Here is a 22295-nt window from a genome sequence, read left to right on the forward strand (position 1 = left end):
CACATGGCTCGATCTTTTCATTGAACAGGGAAGGAAAATGAAGGGTTCTGACTTGCCCAAGTGATCCTGGAGAAATGTGACTTGCATGGTTCTGGGGAGCTCTGGCTCTTCATGTCTTAGCATAGAAAGAATTCAGCTGGAGTCTATCTTTCTCCCTGGCTCCTGGTTAAAAGGAGAAAAGTTAAAAATGCATTAGTATTAGGTCCAGTGGTAATGAATGATTCCTCAGTGCCTTTAGCCATATGGAAAATTCTTTAATTCATCATGCAAGGTACCTCAGCTGGTAAAGAATCCACCTGCAATGTAGGAGACCCCAGTTGTTTCCTGGGATGGGAAGATCGGCTGGAGAAGGGATAGGCTACCCACTCCAGTATTCTTGGGCTTCCCTTGTGGCTCAGCTGGTAAAGTATCCACCTACAATGTGGGAGACCTGGGTTCGATCCCTGGGTTGGGAAGATCCCCTGGAGAAGGGAACACTACCCACTCCAGTATTCTGGCCTGGAGAATTCCATGGACTGTATAGCCCATGGGGAGGCAAAGAGTTGGACATGAATGAGCGGCTTTCACTTCACGAAGCTGGACTGACAGAACACAGAACACAGAGCCAAGCCTGAGAGGATCTGGAACAGGCTTTTTTCCCTGGATTTGCACAGTTTCATCCACAAGGTGTGCTGGGTCCTGGGTTGGAGAGGCCCACATGGCTGGATAATGAACTCTTGGGTCTTGCTGAGAGCTTGCTTGGGGGCCTGGCAGCACTTGGTGAGGTGCCGACGGGAGTCAGGGGGAAAGAGTGTCAGGAACAGTTACATTTTGTAAGAGACGTGTCTTATCTTGTTTCATTCACAGAGGAAAAGAAAACATCAGTTCCAGAGCCAAACCTATTTCTCCAGGTAATCCATCTCTGTACAGCTGCTCCCTGCAAAGCTCTCCTGTGTTAGGTTTCCTGGGCTTCAGACTAGTTCACGCACTGTCTCGGAAATTTAATAAAAGCCCTATGTGTTTTTTGTGATTCCTGTTTCTGTGTCTTATCTCCACATAACGTGTTAATATGGAAATTAATTTAGTGCTTATCAGATAGCGGAGTGAACTGTCAGGGTGTGGGTTTCTTTTGGCTTTGTTGAAAGCTCTCCCCACCCCATTCTCTCACAGCAGAATACTTAATGTTATCCAAACAGGAGGAAATTAACTTGCTACAAACACAGAGAAACTACTTTAGAGGTGAAGGGATTCCTTAACTTTTCAAGCCTGGATCATAGCTAGCCTTCCCTGCTCAGTCTGTTCTCCCATCACTCCTATCCATGTCCCCCTCACTTGGGTACCTTTCTAGAAGATTCCTAAATGCTAATACTGTCCCAAGTCTCTGTCCCTTAGTATATGCTGGTCACTCTGCCCAGGCCTGTCTTCCCTACCTTCTTTACAGGAGAAAGATCTTCACTTTTTTGGGGGGAAGGGGGGCCCACACTGTGTGCATGTGGGATCTTAGTTCCCCAACCAGGGATTGAATCTGTGGTCCCTGCTTTAGAAGTCCATTCCCTGGACTGCCAGGGAAGTTCTTCACCTTTTAAGGCTGTTAAAATGTCACTTACTCCAAACGACAGGGATTGGGGTCCTTCCACCCTGAAGGTGTCCTCCATGGTTGGGGCCAGGGACACAGTTCTGCAGATTGACCTATTAGACCTCCCTGGGGAGCTGCGATTCTAATTCTTTGCACATCTCCCTCCACGGAGAGAATTCCTGCAAGGGAGACCAGCTCCTGCTTCTGGAGGCTGCCCCCCACCTGTGGCTTTCAGTATTGTTCTTGCCTTTGTTTGGTGCCTCCTGCATAAATTGTCAACAATTTCCCTGTAGGGACCTGGCCTGCCATTGTTGGTTTCCAGCCCTTAGCAAGCTCAGGAAGGGGGCAGCCAGTAAGAGTCTTTCTCAATGAATACATGAATAAAAGAGGGAAGGCATGAAGTAGGAACAGGAAGTAAATGTATTTCCAAGGGAAAACAACTGGGAAAATTATTTTTCCTCTGATTTACAAGATTACAGTTGTTGTTTTTTTTTTTTTTTAAAGTACCATTCTCTTTAATAGAGAAAAAAGTTAAAAAAGAAAAAAAAATAGCTATGAGTCAGAAGCCAGAAATAATTTTCACAGTTCTGAGACATGAGAACAGTAAATTCACTCCCCTTAGACCCAAAAGGCATGTGCAAACCGCCTCACCTGGAAGGGTCCCTTTGTTTGAAATATTTGGGAGGAGGAAACTTGTCTCTAATGTGCTACCCTGAACTGTTCCTCTTTGGAACTGGGGCTCTCCTTTCCACTCCAGCACAGCCACAGTCCTCTCTCCTGACCACGTGTCACTTCTGGTAGCCTCTGGACCCCTGCATCCTTACCCGCATCAGTACCACTGCCTTGAGTGTGAGGGCAGGAGCGTGGACAGAGTGCCCTTCCTGTTACCATCCCCACCAACTTCTCACAACCACCTCTCTGAAGGCTGTGTGGGAGGGTCTGATTTCACTGAAGGGTGAGGAGAGGTAAGAAGCAATGCAGACACAGAGGGAAACATTTAAAAAACTGAACTTTATATTGCCACCTATGGTGGCCAAGAGAAAAAAGCAAAGCTAGCCCCTCATAGAGCTGACATGCCCAAGTCCCTAGTCTGCTTCCCTGGCCTCAGGTCAGCTTCCTTTGAAAGACAGTCAGGGGCTACCATGTACACTTACCTAGAGTGTGGGGAAAACAGTGCCCCCTGGAGTTATACAGTGCAGCAGCTCTGGAAAGAAGCCCTTTCAAGCCTTCACATCTCCAGGAAGGAGAACCCAGAGGGCAGGTATTGTCTAATCTCACTTCCCTCCATCCTCCATGCCCAACTCCCACTCCCCTCTGGAGACAGCTAGACACGAGACTCAGCAGGACACTCCTCAGTGAGCCTTGGCAGCTGTGTTGGTCTCTTTGGAGTTCTTCCTGCCAGTGTGAGACTTATTCACATTGCATAATCTTGTTGTTGTCCTGGGGATAACTATTGACACAATTCCCCAAATCATATATAGGCATACTTCAGAGATATTGCAGATTCAGTTCCAGACCACTGCAATAAAGCAAATATCACAATGAAGCAAGTCATGCGAATGTTTTGGTTTCCCAGTTCATACAAAAGTTATGTTTAGACCATACTGTAGTCTGTTTAGTGTGCAATAGAATTATGTCTAAAAAAACTATATATATATATATCTTAATTAACAAAACTTTATTGCTAAAAAGTGCTAACCCTCATCTTACAATTCAGATTGCCACAAATCTTCAATCTGTAAAAAACTCAATAGAGCAAATAGCACTAAAATGAGGTATGCCTGTATTAAGTGTCTCAGATCGTATACTCTGATTTGTTTTTCAGTTGCTAAGTCATATCTTACTCTTTACTACCCCACAGACTGTAGTCTGCCCATCAGGGTCTTCTATCCATGGGATTTTCCAGGCAAGAATACTGGAGTGGGTTGCCATTTCCTTCTCCAGGGGATCTTCCCGACCTAGGGGTCAAACTCGTGTCTCCTGTGTCTCCTGCACTGGCAGGTGAATCCTTTACCACTGAGCCACCTGGGAAGCCTGAAGAAACTGAGACGTTATATTAATACATAATAAATACATCTGCACAGAGAATTCCACACCTAGGGCCCAATGAGAGTATAATCACTTGACATGGCTTTGTAGCCCACTGGACCGCATGTAGGACAACCCATGGGCAGAAGGAGACCCTAAGTTGTCAAGGTGAGGTTAACCACTGAGAGGGAGTAGCAGGCCTAAGTGGAAACAAAATTAGAGAATGATCCCAAAGACCAGGGTCAGACCCAATCCCACTACTTAACAGCCGTGCGACCTTTAGTAAGTCCCCCTCAGAGTCCCAGTTTCACATTCTCATAGCAGAACACAGGGTTCTTTTGAAAACAAGATAATACAGAAAGAAAGCCCTCTGTGAGTTTAAAAGCACAAAGTAAACGCTTGAGTTAAATTATTCAGCTCCATGTTTAAGAAGAAATGTGTGCAGTAAGAGTTGAAAAGAGTTCCAGAATGGGAAGGGATGACTCTCAGTTCTTTGAAGATTTCACTTAAGTAAATGTGTGTGGGGCTTCCCAGGTGGCTCAGTGGAAAATGCAGGAGATGTGGGTTTGATCCCTGAGGTGGGAAGATCCCCTGGAGGAGAAAATGGCAACCCACACCAGTTTTCTTGCCTGGAAAATCCCATGGACAGAAGAGCTTGGCAGGCTATAGTCCATGGGGCCCCAAAAAGTTGGACATGACTGAGCAACTGAGTACGCATGCATACGTGATCTACGTATCTCTATATATCCATCTATGAACAGTATGAAAAGGCAAAAAGATATGACACTGAAAGATGAACTCCCAGGTCAGCAGGTGCCCAATATGCTACTGGAGAAGAGTGGAGAAATAACTCCAGAAAGAATGAAGAGACAGAGCCAGAGCAAAATTAATGCCTTGTTGTGGATGTGACTGGTGATGGAAGTAAAGTCTGATGCTGTAAAGAACAATATTGCATAGGAACATGGAATGTTAGGTCCATGAATCAAGGTAAATTGGAAGTGGTCAAACAGGAGATGGTTAAGAGTGAATACCAACATTTTAGTAATTAGTAAACTAAAATGAAACAGAATGGGTGAATTTAATTCAGGTGACCGTTATATCCACTACTCAAGGGCAAGAATCCCTTAGAAAAAACAGAGTAGCCCTCATAGTCAACAAAAGAGTCTGAAATGCAGTACTTGAGTGCAATCTCAAAAATGACAGAATAATCTCTGTTCGTTTCCAAGGCAAATCATTCAATATCACAGTAATCGAAGTCTATGCCCCAACCACTAATGCCGAAGAAGCTGAAGTTGAATGATTCTATGAAGACCTATAAGACCTTCTAGAAATAACACCAAAAAAAAAAGAAAAGATGTCCTTTTCAACATAGGGGACTGGAATGCAAAAGTAGGAAGTCAATAGATACCTGGAGTAACAGGCAAGTTTGACCTTAGAGTACAAAATGAAGCAGGGCAAAGGTTAACAGAGTTTTGCCAAGAGAATGCACTGGTCATAGCAAACACTCTCTTCCAACAACACAAGAGATGACTCTACACGTGGACAACACCAGATGGTGATGGACATCATCAGATTGATTATACTCTTTGCCGCCAAAGATGGATAAGCACTATACAGTCAGCAAAAACAAGACCAGGAGCTGACTGTGGCTCAGACCATGCACTCATTGCCAAATTCAGACTTAAATTGGAGGAAGTAGGGAAAACCATTAGGTCATTCAGGTATCAAATGATTAAATCAAATCCCTTATGATTACACAGCGGAAGTAACAAATAGATTCAAGGAATTAGATCTGATAGAGTGCCTGAAGAACTGTGGATAGAGGTTTGTGACACTGTACAGGAGGCAGTGACCAAGACCATCCCCAAGAAAAACAAATGCAAAAAGGAAAAATGGTTGTCTGAGGAGGCCTTACAAATAGCTGAGAAAAGAAGAGAAGTGAAAGGCAAAGGAGAAAAGGAAAGATATACCCATCTGAATGTAGAGTTCCAAAGAATGGTAAGGAGAGATCAGAAAACCTTCCTCAGTGATCAATGCAAAGAAATAGAGGCAAACAATAGAATGGGAAAGACTATGAGATCTCTTCAAGAAAATTAGAGATACCTCAGGAACATTTAACGTAAAGATGGGCACAATAAAGGATAGAAACAGTATGGATCTAACAGAAGCAGAAGATATTAAGAAGAGGTGGCAAGACTACACAGAAGAACTGTACAAAAAAGATCTTCGTGACCCAGATAACCACGATGGTGTGATCACTCACCTAGAGCCAGACATCCTGGAGGGTGAAATCAAGTGGGCCTCAGGAAGCATCCCTACGAACAAAGCTAGTGGAGGTGATGGAATTCCAGTTGAGCTATTTCAAATACTAAAAAATGATGCCATTAAAGTGCTTCACTCAATATGCCAGCAAATTTGGAAAACTCATCAGTGGCCACAGGACTGGAAAAGGTCAGTTTTAATTCAAATCCCAAAGAAAGGCAATGCTAAAGAATGTTCAGACTACTGCACAATTGCACTTATCTCACACGCTAGCAAAGTAATGCTCAAAATTCTCCAAGTCAGGCTTCAACAGTACATGAACTAAGAACTTCCAGATGTTCAAGATGGTTTTAGAAAAGGCAGAGGAACCAGAGATCAAATTGTCAACAGCCACTGGATCACAGAAAAAGCAAGAGAGTTCCAGAAAAACATCTGCTTTATTAACTATGCCAAAGCCTTTGACTATGTGAATCACAAAAAACTGGAAAATTCTGAAAGAGATGGGAATACCAGATCACCTGACCTGCCTCCTGAGAAGTCTGTATGCAGGTAAAGAAGCAACAGTTAGAACCGGACATGGAACAACAGACTTTTTCCAAATTGGGAAAAGAGTACGTCAAGGCTGTATATTGTCACCCTGCTTATTTAACTTTTATGCAGAGTACATCAAGCAAAATGCAGGGCTTGATGAAGCACAAGCTGGAATCAAGATTGCCAGGAGAAATATCAATAACTTCAGATATGCAGATGACACCACCCTTATGGCAGAAAGTGAAGAGGGACTAAAGAGCCTCTTGATGAAAGTGAACAAAGAGAGTGAAAAAGTCAGCTTAAAACTCAGCGTTCAAAAACGAAGATCATGGCATCCGTTCCCATCACTTCATGGCAAATAGATGGGGAAACAAAGGAAACAGTGAAAGATTTTATTTTCTTGAGATCCAAAATCACTGCAGATGGTGATTGCAGCCACAAAATTAAGACACTTGCTCCTTGGAAGAAAAGCTATGACCAACCTAGACAGCATATTAAGAAGCAAAGACATTAATTTGCTGACAAATGTCCATCTAGTCAAAGCTATGGTTTTTCCAATAGTTATGTATGGATGTGAGAGTTGGACTATAAAGAAAGCTGAACACCAGAGAACTGATGCTTTTGAACTGTGGTGTTGGAGAAGACTCTTGAGAGTCCCTTGGACTGCAAGAAGATCAAACCAGTCAATCCTAAAGGAAATCAGTCCTGAATATTCCTTGGAAGGACTGATGCTGAAGCTGAAACTCCAATACTTTGGCCACCTGATGCGAAGATGACTCACTGGAAAAGACTCTGATGCTGGGAAAGATTGAAGGCAGGAGAAGGGGATGACAGAGAATGAGATGGTTGGATGGCACCACCAACTCAATGAATATGAGTTTGAGCAGACTCTGTCACTTGGTGATGGACAGGGAGGCCTGGCGTGCTGCAGTCCATTGGGTTGCAGAGAGTCAGTCACGACTGAGTGACTGAACTGACTGCACTGATCTATCTATCTATCTAGCCATCTACAGAGAGAGAAATGGAAAGTTTCATTGATGGTAAAAGCAGAGGTTCTGGAGTCCCTTATGTAGAATGTGTATGTTCATTCATTCATTGATTTCCTGAGTGTCTACCACAGAGCAGGGGCTTCCCAGGTGGTTCAGTGTTAAAATCCACGTGCCAATATAGGAGACAGGGGATCAATTCTTGGGTTGGGAAGATTCCCTGGAGAAGGAAATTGCAACCCACTTCAATATTCTTGCCTAGGAAATCTCATGGACAGAGGAGCCTGGCGGGCTATATCCATGGGGTTGCAAAAGAGTCAGATATGACTCAGCAATTGAACAACAACCAAGGAGCAGGCCCTAGGCTATGCGCAGGGGATTCAACGGTAAGAAGAGACCAGTATACTCATGCCCATTTTAGTCTAGGGCATTAATAAAATAATCCCACTAAAGAATGTATTTTTAAAAACTTCAGTGGTTGCTCTGAAATATGGCCTGGTGATGCCAGGTTGCCTGGGTTTGAGCCCAGAATTCTGGTGGGGTGAGGTTTCATATGTTACTTAACTCTGCAGGCTTCAGTTTCCCCATCTACTAAATGGGGAATCATAACAACATCTCTTAGGGTTGTTGTGACGATTAAATGAAATAATACCCCTAGAGAAGGGATTCCTAATCTTGGCATGATAGACATTTTGGGCTGGGTAATTCTTCGTTTTCGAGGATTGCTCTGTACATTGTAGGAGTTTTCATCCCTGGCCTCTACCTGTTACACGCCAGGAAGCACCTTTTCTCGACACTATGGCAACCAGCCATGTCTCCAGACACTTTCAGACATCACCAAATTCAGAAGCACTGGTCTAGAGCACTTAAAACAGTGCCTGGCACATGTTGGACACTCCATATATGTTGGCTTTTATCATTTTCATGAGGGGAGAGTACACAGGAAGACTTTGGATTCAAATCATGATACTGTCATTGACGGTTTGTGGGGTCTAATTTGGGGAAGATTAATGACATGTAAGTCGAGATGGTTTCTCCATCTCAAAAAAATGTTGATCATTACACATAGCTTACTTTGTTGATCTTAAATAAATTATATGTATTATTGTATATGAAACAGATAACCAGCAAGGACCTACTGTATAGCACAGGGAACAATACTCAATGTCTTGTAATAACCTATAATGGAAGAGAGTCTAAAAAAGAATATATATGTAATATATAAATAAATATAAAACTGAATCACTTTGCTGTACACTTTTAGTGGATCTTAAATACTATATTAAGCATTAATTTAGCTCCACATGAGTATCTAAAATAATGTTTGCATCTTTAAGGCAAAGGTTGACAAACAATACGCCTTTGATCAAACCTGGCCTGCTGTCAGTTTTTGTATAGTGCACAAATTAAAATGGCTCAATTTTTCTTTCTTTTTTTTTTTTTATTGATTTGAAATTCAGGTAACATAAAATGAACCATTAAACATTTTAAAGTGTACTGTTTAGTGACAATGGCTTTTAGGCTTTTTAATGGCTGAAAAAATAAAAAGAAGAATATTCTTTTCCAACATGTCAAAGTTATATGAAATTCAAATTTCAGTGTCCACAAACAGTTTTGTTGGAACAGAGCCCCCCCTCATTCTATGGCTGGTTTCTCACTGCAACAGCAGGGTTAAGTAGTTGTGATGGAGACTGTATGGCCCAGAAAACCTAACATATTTACTATCTGGCCCTTCATAGAAAAAAGTTTGCTGACCTCTGATTTAAGTGTTAATAAGATGGAAAAATTCAAGCCCTGGCTTTTAGAAAGTATGTGCTTCCTTCTTTTTTACTCTGCTTGCTGATTGTAATGGATGACAGAGTGTACTTGAAAATAGGAAGCACTGTTATTTTCCCCCATCAATCTGGCATAATAGGCAAGATGTGTAGACTTGAGGTCCTGGAGGCCAGTGAAGAGGTTGGTCCCATGAGGACTCAGGGCAGAGAGGTGGCCTTCTGCTATCTGATCTTCAGTTTCTGCTCTTGATTTCCCTTTGCTGTCTGAGGCCAGCAAAGCTACCTCTGATCTTGAATGGTTTCATTTTGGAAGGCTTTGTCGTTTCAATTTCTGATCATAAACCCAGGCTGCCCTTGTCTTTCTATCCTTGGTGTCACCTATGGTATCTTTCTTATGTTGTTTCTTAGTTGCTAAGTCATGTCTGACTCTTTGTGATGTCATGCACTGCAGCACCCCAGGTTCCTCTGTCCGTGGGAATTCCCAGGCAAGAATGCTAGAGTATGTAGCCATTTCCTTCTCCAGGGGATCTTCCCCACTCAGGGATGGAACCCACATCTCCTGCATTGGCAAGCAGATTCACTACCACTGAGCCACTTGGGAATACCCCATAAAACATTTTACTCTCCTGTTTCCATCCCTGGTCTAAATTAATCAACCATGGAACACTGCTTGGTTCAATGTTTAAAAAGAGATTCCCATTACTGCTTAGTTCATGCTAAATCATTAGGCTGTCTGGTCTAGGAAGTTTATCAGAATATGAAACAAGCACAAGAGGGAGAACTTGAAATTATGCTTTCCTTTGAAGGTCATGAGGCTTCCCTGATACCTCAGTTGGTAAAGAATCCACCTCTAATGCAGGAGACCTCGGTTCAGTTCCTGAGTCAGGAAGATCCACTGGAGAAGGCATATGAGACCCACTCCAGTATTCTTGGGCTTTCCTTGTGGCTCAGCTGGTAAAGAATCTGTCTGCAATGCAGGAGACCTGGGTTTGATTCCCTGGGTTGGGAAGATCCCCTGGAGAAGGGAAAGGCTACCCACTCTAATATTCTGGCCTGGAGAATTCTATAGACTGTTTAGTCCATGGGGTCACAAAGAGTCGGACACAACTGAGTAACTTTCACTTTGAAGGTCATAATGTAGGAAAAACCTGAAGAATATTTAGCTTGAGCAGATACAGTTAGGATGGAAGCAGGAAGAAAATCTTCTATAAGATACAAAATTCTTAAGTGCCTCTGACACAAGTACTCTAGACTGTGGAAAACTTGAATTAACACTCAAGGAAAAGGCTTCTCATGTACCTGGAAAAGCCTTCCTGAGGATTTATTCCCATAGCCTCACCAGAGTGAGGCCCTAGGATTCTTTCCTGGCTTCTGATAAGAGCTGAAGACCTTCTGGCCATTATTCCCCAGGGCCCTTAGAGGATAATGTCTAGATAAAATGAGGCCACAATACCGGACTTTTCACCCTAGGAAGGCTTATTTTTCACAGTGATTGAGTCAGAGTCCTTCTTTCCTTGGGTATATATTATACAGACGTGGAGACTTCCACTGAATAAATGTTATTTTGATATTGATAATTCTTCCCTTTGTCAAAATTCATCTATAGTCTTGCCCCTAGGACACTGTGTCTCCTAGGCTGGGTCTGAAGTAGTAGCCATGGTGACAATGTCAGAGAGGACTGGGAAGATTCACAACAAAGCTTGAAAGAATTTTTGATGTAGCAGATCTTACTTAGGAGGAGGTCAAAACGCTTCTAGCAGTAGCTTTGAGGCTCAAAAACGGTGAATGTTGATTCCCCCTAAGGCCAACCAGTCACATCCTTGTCTCTCAATCTGATGAAATTTTAGACTCTTAAATTTCCTTAGCTCTGAAAGGATAGCTTGGAATGAAAAGAATTAATGCATGGCACAAGAGAAGTATGCCCATTAGTTTTATATTAGAGAGAATTATCCAAAAATTAATGTAATAAAAATAGAAGTCAGAAAAATGCCTTCAAGTTTCTTAAAATCACTTCAGGAAAGTCTCGTTTTTCAACCAGGGGAAAAAAGACAGCGACAATGACTATGGTAGGTGGACAATGTACACCATATCTGTATGACACTGCCTGTGTGTGCATATTCAGTCCCTCAGTTGTGTCTGACTTTTTGCAACCCCACGAGCTATAGCCTGCCAGACTCCTCTGTCCGTAGGATTTTCCAGGCAAGAATACTGGAGTGAGTTTGCCACTTCCTCTTCTAAGGGATCTTCCTGACCCAGGAATCGAACCTGCCTCTCCTGGGTCTCCTGCATTGGCAGGCGGATTCTTTACCACTGTGCTACCTGGGAATCCCCTATCTGTATGACGCTAAAAACAGTAATAATTTCAACCCGTATTTCGGGGGCTGTCATATGGACCTTGCACTCTTCTTTAACCTTTGACACAAAATGGAGAAGTGGGACTTTTTAACTTCCTGAAGAAGGGTTTCCCAGGACATGAGACTTTCCATGCTAACAGCAGGACAGACATAGGTAAACCAGTTTGGATATCATAAACTGACCTCCAAGAGTCCCCGCCACTTCACCACCACTTTCTCCTAGATCATGCTCTGGGTGCTGGAAGCCTAGAATTCCTTGCACAAATGGTCCCAAGACTGGTTCTGAAAACTGTACGGCCACTCTCCTAGATCTATTCTTGATTATGCCATTGGTTTTCATTTGCCTATGCATACAGTGAACGTGTTGGGAGGAGGCGGTATACTCTTTGCAGGTATAAGGATAAACTTAGCTAGGTGGCTGGGCTGTCTACATGCATGGTGTAGCAGTCCCTGGAAATATGCAACAGAGCAGGGCTGGGGAGAGTAAGGCTTGGCCTGAGACTGGCTCTCTCCATGTCTCCATCTTTGATACAGAACTCGAAGTAGTCTAAGAATTTTAACTTGAATATGGGCTTCCAAGTTGTTAGGAAAGTATCTTTTTCTGGATAGCATAATAGAACATCTTTCCCTTAATAATTTTCTAGCTTGATGTGTAACTTTTAAATATGTGTAGAAACAGTTATGCGAATATTCATTCATACTTTTACCCCTGGCACTGGCAAACATTAGGGATAGGTTTTATCTATTTTCCTTGCTTGTTCCTTGGAAGAAAAGCTATGACCAACCTAGACAGCATATTAAAAAGCAGAGACATTACTTTGCCGACAAAGGTCCGTCTAGTCAAAGCTATGGTTTTTCCAGTAGTCATGTATTATGTGAGAGTTGGACCATAAAGAAAGCCGAGCACTGAAGAATTGATGCTTCTGAACTGTGGTATTGGAGAAGACTCTTAGGAGTCCTTTGGACTGCAAGGAAATCAAACCAGTCAATCCTAAAGGAAATCAGTCCTGAATATTCATTGGAAGCACTGATGCTGAAGCTGAAACTCCAATGCTTTGGCCACCTGATGTGAAGAACTAACTCATTTGAAAAGACCCTGATGCTGGGAAAGATTGAAGGCAGGAATAAGGAGTGACAGAAGATGAGATGGTTGGATGACATCACCAACTCGATGGATATGAGTTTGAGCAAGCTCTGGGAGTTGGTGATGGACAGGGAGGCCTGGCATGCTGCAGTCCGTGGGGTCGCAAAGAGTTGGACACAACTGAGCGACTGAACTGAACTTGCCTATTTTAGTCTTATTGCTTGAACAGAAATTCTACAGGCAGTTTTGTTTGGTAGAAAAATTTGAAGGTCCTAGGCAGGTATGTACAGATGTGAGAGTTGGACCATAAAGAATACTGAGCACCAAAGAATGGATGCTTTTGAATTGAAATGCTGGAGAAGACTCTTGAGAGTCCCTTGGACTGCAAGGAGATCAAACCAGTCAATCCTAAAGGAAATCAGTCCTGAATATTCATTGGAAGGACTGATGCTGAAGCTGAAGCTCTAATACTTTGGCCACCTGATGCGAAGAGCAGACTCATTTGAAAAGACCCTGATGATGGAAAGATGGAAGGCAAGAGGAGAAGTGGGGGACAGAGGATGAGATGATTGGATGGCATCACATACACAATGGACATGAGTTTGAGCAAACTCCAGGAGATAGTGAAGGACAGGGTAGCCTGGCATGCTGCAGTCCATGAGGTTGCAAGAGTCAGACATGACTGAGTGACTGTACAACAACAAAAGGCAGGTATTCTCTGAAATTTGTCTTTAAAGCATGAGTTACTTTTAAAAAATGAGATTCTGATCCATTTCTTTTGTTTGTTCTTTCCATTATCTGGTTGAATGATTATTGCCCCAAGAACTGAAGAAGAGCAATCAGCATCATTTTACTAAATGACTTCAAACCATCTGTCAACCCTTGGTGAATGAACATACCTTCCTCCTTAACCTGTGTGTGTATTGAATTGACATTCACTTTGTAAGTTAAATATAGCAATGTTTATATATATTTGCAAATATAATGCAAAATATAGCATTTTGCACACGGACCAGATTTTCTTATCTGGACAAACTTGAGTGGAAAATACAATGACTAAATCATAAGCACTGTACTTGTTGTTTAGTTTGGGATTTAGTCAGTTTGGGACTGACCTTTGTAGAAGTCCTATCTGTCTGTGGGGAGATACCCTAATGAGATGGGGAGATACCCTAATGAGATTGGGAATCAGCTTAGAGTACTTTCTGCTAAAGCCAAAGTCAAATTGCCTATGTGGCCACTTTGATGCCCTAAAATCTGTGTTCAAAAGAAGCAGAAGTTTTGAGGGCTTATTTAATAACCTCCTTAAACAGGATGTCTTAGTTCTAATCCAGAGTCCACTAGACACTTAGTGAAGAAAGAGGTCAGGGAATTTTAGCTCTGATGACAGACAAGTCTATTGCTTTGCTGAAACCTTTACCACATTCATGCGTATGTCAGCCCAGTTCATTCCACAGTTCCTAATTCTAATACCATCCAGTATCCCAACTCAGGTCTCTATTGTTTTACCTGGCCAATGCATTATTTTTCCTCTCCAGTATATTCCTAACCTCTTACCCTTTCTACCATGACCAATAGCTTATATCAATTACACAAACGAGATTAGTTGGGGAATTGCTTGAGCTGTTGCAGCCACTGAAGCTGCTTCTCTCAAGGACCATCTATTTCCTCTTGCCACTTACCAACCATAAAACAACTAAATGACTTAAAGAATGAGGCCTCTGATTAGAAAAAGGCCATTGGGAAAACAGCAGCTTGCCTCCTTCACCCTTTTTTACAACCTGTTTATATCCACACAGTCATCTCATAACTCCTGAGTCCCCTCTGTCAGTTAATACATCAGTTGGAGGGGACATCCAGGAAATTTGAGGGAACAGAACAAATCAGAACTGCCTGTATGCACCTGGATTATCCAACAAAGCAGCTTGTTATTGTGTGTGCTCTCTGCTTATGGCACAGGGCAGCTGGTGCTGGAATCATCCAGGACTTGACTGGTAGCTGAATGCCCTCTATCTACTACTGAATTAAATGTATCAACAGTCTCCCGTCAAGTGATAACCCCAAGTCCTAATTATAATATGCTTATTTTATAGAGGGTTCAAGGATTTTCCCTAGGAGAATAGTTTCCAAACTACTGGAAACAATGAACTATCAGAAAGAGAAACAGCAAACTCTTACAAAGTGAAATTAAGGAAACAATTCCATTTACCATCACATTGAAAAGAATTAAATACCTAAGAATAAACCTACTTAAGGAGGCAGAAGATTTGTACTCAGTAAACTAAAAGAAACTGATGAAAGAAATTGAGGATGACACAACAGATGGAAAAATATACTGTGTTCTTGGATTGGAAGAATCAACATTGTTAAAATGACCATACTATCCAACGCAATCTACAGATTCAATGCAATTCCTATCAAAATACCAATGATATTTTTCACAGAACTAGAGCAAACAATTTCAAAATTTGTATGGAAACACAAAGGACCTTGAATAACCAAAAGAGTACCACATCTTCTTTATCCATGCATCTGTTGATGGCCATTTAGGTTGATTCCATGTTTTGGCAATTGTAACTAATGCTGCTATGAACATTTGGGGGTACATGTATCTTCTTGAATACTGGAGGCAAAACAGGGTGTTGGGAGCAAAAGCAGAGTACTGTGCATGCCCCCTGCACTAAACACCACCAAAGTGGTGGGCTAACTGCCCAAGCCACCCCTCTGGCCTGACCCTTGGATCTGTCCATACCTTCACTCCATATAAGAAACCAGTTTGTCCCTCCTGGGGAAGTGAGCAAGGGAAGCTGTTACTGGTTTTTGCCCCCCTCCTGCAGCTGCAAGGGCCCTTGCCTGAATTTCCTGTCTGACCTCTTATCAATTTCTGTTAATTAAAGGAAGGCCAGGAACCCTGGTCAGTATCACAGCTACTGAGGAAAACAGTATGGAGGTTTCTCAAAAAACTAAAAATAAAACTACCATATGACCTAGCAACTTCACTCCTGGGTATATATCCAAAAAAAAAAAAAAAAAAAACCCAAAACACTAATTCAAAAAGATACATGAACCCCAATGTTCATAGCAGCATTATTTACAATTGCCAACATCTGGAAGCAAACTAAGTGTCCATCAACAGATGAATGGATAAAGAAGATGTGGTACATATATACAATGGACTACTACTCAGACATAGAAAAGAATGAAATAATGCCATTTGTAGCCACACTGAGGGACTTGGAGGGCATTATGCTAACTGCAATAAATCAGACAGTGAAAGACAACTACTGTATGATACAACTTATATGTGGGATCTAAAAAGCACAGCAAATTAGTCAATATAATGAAAAAGAAGCAGACTCACAGATATAGAGAAAAAAACTGATGGTTACCAGTGGCGAGAGGGAAAGGGGGAGGAACAGCATAGTAGTAGGGTGGCAAGAGGTACAAATTTTGGGGTATAAAATAAGCTACAAGGATATGTTGTAGAACACAAAGAATATAACCAATCTTTTATAATGATAACTATATATGGACTTATTGTTGTTCAGTTGCTAAGTTGTATCCGACTCTTTTGCCACCCCATGGACTGTACCTCAACAGGCTCCTCTGTCTGTGGGATTTCTCAGGCAAGAATACTGGAGTAGGTTGCCATTTCCTTCTCCAGGGGATCTTCTCCACTAAGGGATCGAACCCACATCTCCTGCATTGCAGGTGGATTTTTATTGCTGAGCCACACGGGAAGCCCATAAATGGAGCATAACCTTTAAAAATTGTAAATCACTACATCGTACATTTGTAACATATAATATTGTACAGCAACTATACTTCAATTGAAAAATACAGGTTTCTGGGCCACACCTCCAGTTCCTCATTCAATAGTATCTGGCAATGCCTAAGAATCTTCATTTCTAAAGAGTTCCCAGGTGCTACTAGTGCTATCAATCTGGTGACCACACTTTGAGAACCACTGCCCTAGAGGAAAGCAGACATATGACTTTGCCAAAACCTTGCTCCAAAAACACATTCCTCAATGTAGACTCTGATCAAGTTTCTAGTTTTATGGGATAAATTTTCCAATTTTTATGTAAAGCTCCCAGCATTAAATTCTAACCACAGAACCCAGAAGCTTGAAAAGCTTTGACAAGGTAGATTATGATGTGAAGCAAGAATTAAGTAGACTTTTCACTGAAGACCTTAAATGGCCTGAGACCTCTCCAATTATCATAATGAACATGAAGTTCTGTAGCCAGAGAACTCAGCCCATGTGAATTGTAAGGGGGACGGCTCAGGCTGGTTCCAACTTATATTCCAGCTGTTTTCCTTTAGAACAGCAGTTGGCAAACGATGGCCCACAGGCCAAATCAGGCCTGCCATCTGTTTTTGTACGGCCTGCAAGCTAAGAATGGTTCTTATATTCTTAAATGGTTAAAAGGAAAAAAAAAATAAGGATGACTGTTTCATTGAATGTGAAAATTATATGAGATTCAAATTTCATTGTCCATAAAGTTTTATTGGAACATAGCCATGGCCAGTTTTGCGTGTGTTGTCTATGGCAGAGTTGAGAAATTACAACAGAGACACTATGACCACAAAACCTAAAATTTGCTGTCTGATCCTTTACAGAAAACATTTGCTGACCCCTACTCTAGAGGGCAAAAAGAGGTTACCTTATGGCATCTATTGAGTGAAGACTATGTGAAGCCTGCAAAGAAATGAAGAACTCTTTGGAGCCACAGGCCATGTGAACTCAGATGTTGAGATGTGCATTGGAAAATGCTGAATTTCCATGTTCCTACAGGGTTATTAATCATCTTTAGGTTGCTCGCCATTGCAGTTGCTATATCTGCTAGGAAGACTTTTGCTCCTGCCATCTGCATTATCTGTGTCCAATACCCCAGCAGAAGGTTTAGAAACCAGTTCCCTAAACCTAGCAGCTGCATTGGAAGATAAGTCAGTGCTAGGCTTGTGTGTGTGCATGTATTCAGTCACTTGAGTCGTGCCTGACTCTTTTCGACCCTATGGACTGGTAGCCCACCGGGCTCCTCCGTCCATGGGATTCTCCAGGCAAGAATAGTGGAGTGGGGTGCCATGCCCTCCTCCAGGGGATCTTCTGGACCTGGGGATCAAACCTGCTTCTCCTGTCTTCTGCATTAGACGCTGATTCTTTACAGCTGAGCCACCAGGGAAGCCGTGTGTATGGCCCCCTTAATGATAGTGAGCCTTCTTTTCATAGACTTACTATAAACATTTCATTTTGGAACAATTTTATGGGCTGAGGGAAGGCTTCCAGATCAAAACAGTTAGAACAGTGCTAGGCAGGGGGCTGCATGGCCACCAGTGTGGTCACATACAAGCCTCACAAGCTTCACAAGAGAGACCCACAGCCAATCACTAGGTCAGTGGCGTAAGTGCAGCCTCATAATCTGCTGTGCCTGACCCTGATGGAACATACTGGATCACAGCAAACTCCCCCCAAACACAAACATTCAGCAAAACAAACACAGATATTTTTGAAAAACAGTGGTGTTTTATATTGCAACGTCTCAAGAACGACTGACCACTTGGAACATTCCTTCTAAGCAAACAATTAAAAAAAAAGCAAAACACTTGACTGAAAGTGTAAAGTTTCCATTGATAAAGCTGTAAGTACTCTCTTTGGAGATTCCCTAAAATCTGTGTGTTTTTATAACGAGGAAAAATATGTGAATTTATTTGTATACAACTAAAAATTATAAATTAAACTGTTTTAAAAACAAGACTTCTATTTTTCCACCACAGTCTTAAGCTCAAAAACTTATGATCTGCTAATAAGAAAACACAAGCCAAGAAATGAAAAGTCCTAGTTCAAGAAAGAAAATATGTGGGAGTGATTTTTTTGGTTTTGGGTGATATTGTTTTTATAAAACATATTTTTCAAATATAGACTTTGTATGCTGCTGTTTAAGTGCTAAGTTGTGTCTGAATCTTTGTGACTATGGACTGTAGCCTACCAAGCTCCTCTGTCCATGGGATTCTCCAGGCAAGAATACTGGAGTGGGTTGCCATTTCCTTCTTCAAGGGATATTCTTGACCCAGGGATCGAACCTGCATCTCCTGCATTGGGAAGCGGATTCTCTACCACTGAGCCAGCAATTTATTACTACTTGCCCAGAACAACTGTTCTCTCACTGCCCTGCAATTCCTTGACCTGACAGTTACCAAGCGACATTACTCGTGTCATTCACAGCAAACACTGTAAAGTTGGTGCAGTAAAATGGAAAGACATTATTTTACAGAAGAAATCCTCCCTCTCTCTTTGTCCCACAACAATAAAGTTGCTGTCACAGAGACTGCTAGTTTAGACCTTGGAAAACAAATAAGAACCTTGTGTTTTAGTTCTACTGAACAAATAGTGTGACCTCTTTTAAAAGTCAGTTAAAAGTATGCTTTAGAAATTGCTAATGCAGGCTCCAGTTTCAGAGAACTGCACAGACTACCTTGCCATGTTGCAATATTTGGCTGAGATCAGTTTGCTTCTTGTTTAAAATAACCCATTGTACCTAAAAGAATCCATTGTTTCTTTGGTAGATTTAATACGTAAGCTGAGAAAGGTCAGTCAAAGGATGGGGTGTGAGTGTTGTAGAAACTTTGTGTCACGTGTGTGTGTGTGTTTCCCTCATTTCTTCCTATATGAGGATTTTGGGTTAGTAATAAAGTCTTCCTCAAAGCCTGAAGTCTGAGGACTTATCTTCTACAATAATCAAAATTGCTCTTGAGAAGCCTGTGAAGTAGTGGCTGAGAACCCAAGACCTTCTTCAAGGGAAAAAAACAAAAAAACATAACCTGTGAACTGCCTTCATAGGAAGGTGGGTTTTTGGAGAGACCCTCATTTTGCTGAGTATCCTGACACAGTTTCCCAGGTGAGTTGTTCTGTATAGTTGAGTTGGGTGAGGACTTTGAAGTTTCCCTGATCTAATTGCCATGAAGTGGTGGGACCAGATGCCATGATCTTATTGTTTTTAATATTGAGTTTTAAGCTGGTGTTTTCACTCTCCTCCTTCACCCTCATCAAGAGGCTTTTTAGTTCCTCTTCGCTTTCTACCATTAGAGTAGTATCATCCGCATATCTGAGGTTGTTGATATATCTCCTTGCAATCTTGACCCAGCTTGTAACTCATCCAGCCTAGCATTTCACATGATGTGCTCTGCATATAAGTTAAATAAACAGGGTGACAATAAACAGCCTTGCTGTACGCCTTTCTCAGTCCTGAACGATGAAGAAGGCAGAGAGCTGAAGAATTGATGCTTTTGAACTGTGGTGCTGGAGCAGACTCTTGAGAGTCCCTTGGAAAGCAAGGAGATCAAATCAGTCAGTCCTAAAGGAAATCAACCCTTAATACTCTTTGGAAGGTCTGATGCTGAAACTGAAGCTCCAATACTTTGGCCACCTGATGTGAAGAGCCAACTCACTGGAAAAGATCCTGATGCTGGGAAAGATTGAAGGCAGGAGGAGGAGGGCGACAGAAGATGAGGTGGTTGGATGGCATCGCCAATTCAATGACTATGAACTTGGGCAAACTCCGGGAGATGATGAGAGACAGGGAAGACTGGAGTGCTGTAGTCTGTGGGGTTGCAAAGAGTCAGACACTTCTTGGCAACTGAACAATAACAACAGCAGAAACCTATGTCTCTGTTCTGCTCGTGGTGAAGACAGGACCTCTGTCTGTCACTTTGTATATACAAAATGCAGGTGGCGAGGAAGAATGCACAATAAACACCTGCTTATAAGAGAAATGTAGTTAAAAAACAGGAAATAAGTAGATTAAATATTTTCCCGAGGTACATTAAGAGCCTTTATTAGGACTGCTGAAAGGGCTTTGTGATTTCTTCCAGCTTCCCTGGTGGTTCAGAGAATAAAGTGTCTGCCTGGAATGTGGGAGACCTGGGTTCGATCTCTGGGTCAGGAAGATCCCCTGGAGAAGGAAATGGCAACCCACTCCAGTACTCTTGCCTGGAAAATCCCATGGACAGAGGAGCCTGGTAGGCTAGAGTCCACGGGGTTGCAAAGAGTCAGACACGACTGAGCAACTTTTCTCTCTCTTTCTCCTCATATCTATGTAGCACTTTTAACTTCTCAAAGCATTTTTCCCCGTCCATTATCTTATTTGTCGTTTACAACTACGCTGGAGTAGGCACTGCAGTTCTTATTCTTTTGCTTCTTCTTCTACAAAGATATATTTAAAACACAAATTTACCAGAATCAGACCAAAGATTCAAAATGGAATAAACTGTGATATTTCTGAGAAGGATACAATGGATCCCTCCTCAGAGAGAAAATTTAAATGAAATGAAATATTTAACATATAAACAATCCCTTTCTGCTGAAGCACAGCACTAAGTGCTTATTAAAGGAGAACACATTTTAGGTCAATTTTTTTCCAAGACAGAAAATGCTTATAAAAAATGCAAACAACATGGCAGTGTTGTAGAGAATACTTAAAATTTTTCGCTCACCTCATAAAAAAGAATCAGAGAACTTGTGTGAGGCTGAGTCCAGTTAGGAAACAGAAATCAAAATAGTTATTTGAATGAAGCAAATTTTATATAAAGAATTGACAACTAGGTATAAAGTGGTTAACTAGGTAACTGAAAGTGTAAACAGAGAATAAGGCAGAGGTCTGAAAACAATAATACAACCTGTGGGCCAAATCTGGCCAGGTGCCTATTTTTGTAAATAAAGTTTTATTGGAACACAGCCATGCTTACTTCCTTACAAACTATTTATGGCTGCTTTGTGCTATAATGGGAGAATTAAATAAGCTTAACAGAGACCATATTGCCTGAAAAGCCTAAAATATTTACCATCCAGAACTTGGCCAGAAAGGTTTGTGGACCCCTGCTCAGTATCAGTATCAGTTTCCCAGTATTTATCTCAGTGATAAAGAATTCCCTTGCCAATGCAGGAGCTGCAGGAGATGTGGGTTTTATCCCTGAGTCAGGAAGATCCCCTGGAGAAGGAAATGGCAACCCACTCCAGTATTCTTTTCAGGATAATCTCATGGAAGCTCCAATACTTCAATCACCTGATGCGAAGAGCCAACTCATTGGAAAAGATCTTAATTCTGGGAAAGATTGAGAGCAAGAGGAGAAGGGGGCAACAGAGGATGAGATGGTTGGATGGCATCAATGACTTAATGGATATGAGTTTGAGCAAACTCTGGGAGATAGTGAAGGACAGGAAAGCCTGGTGCGCTGCAGTTCATGGGGTCACAAAGAGTCAGACACGACTTAGTGACTAAGCAACAATCCAATGGACGGAGGAACCTGGCGGGCTACAGTCCATGGGGTCAGAGAGTCAGATATGACTGAGCACACACGCATGTTCAGTTTCAAGGAGGCAGCAATTGTAGGAAGCAACTTTGACCTCTAGGAGGGAGGGAACAAAGAGAAACAGTTGGAATTATTAACACTTAGAAGCTTGGAGGAGCCAAAAGTGAGACCACAGAGGAGGGGGTTGCAGTCTGGCTGCTGCTGGAGTTTCAGGGATGAGGCACCATAATGCTGGTTTTCCAAGTGTTGGAAGAACTATAAACTTGGTCCCTTTGAGCCAAGAAATGAGGCTCACAAGGGTTAAGAGCCGGCCTTCCGACCACACAGCCTTAGAAGCAGAACTGTAAGTTCCTCTAGGAAACAAAATTTCAGAACTGCCATAAAAGCGTTGGAAGGGAGAGCCTGGTGGGA

The 22295-nt window shown here is 42.0% G+C and overlaps 1 protein-coding gene across 2 annotated transcripts in view; it reads right to left on the reverse strand.

The window, feature by feature from the left end:
- The window catches only part of LOC145541792 (uncharacterized), a 284540-nt gene that overhangs the window by 52868 nt on the left and 209377 nt on the right, over nt 1-22295 (reverse strand). Inside the window, exons 4-5 of one of the 2 annotated variants that reach the window (XM_081579254.1) lie at nt 2710-3074; nt 57-162 (exon numbers count right to left, since the gene is read on the reverse strand). The gene's annotated coding sequence lies outside the window, so the exon portion shown is untranslated. The remainder of the gene's footprint in view (nt 1-56; nt 163-2709; nt 3075-22295) is intronic. The other variant, XR_014079289.1, reaches the window with a different exon arrangement.

The sequence above is a fragment of the Giraffa tippelskirchi genome, chromosome 3 (assembly GCF_054371585.1).
Source record: "Giraffa tippelskirchi isolate mGirTip1 chromosome 3, T2T-mGirTip1v1.2.pri, whole genome shotgun sequence".
Lineage (NCBI taxonomy): Eukaryota > Metazoa > Chordata > Mammalia > Artiodactyla > Giraffidae > Giraffa > Giraffa tippelskirchi.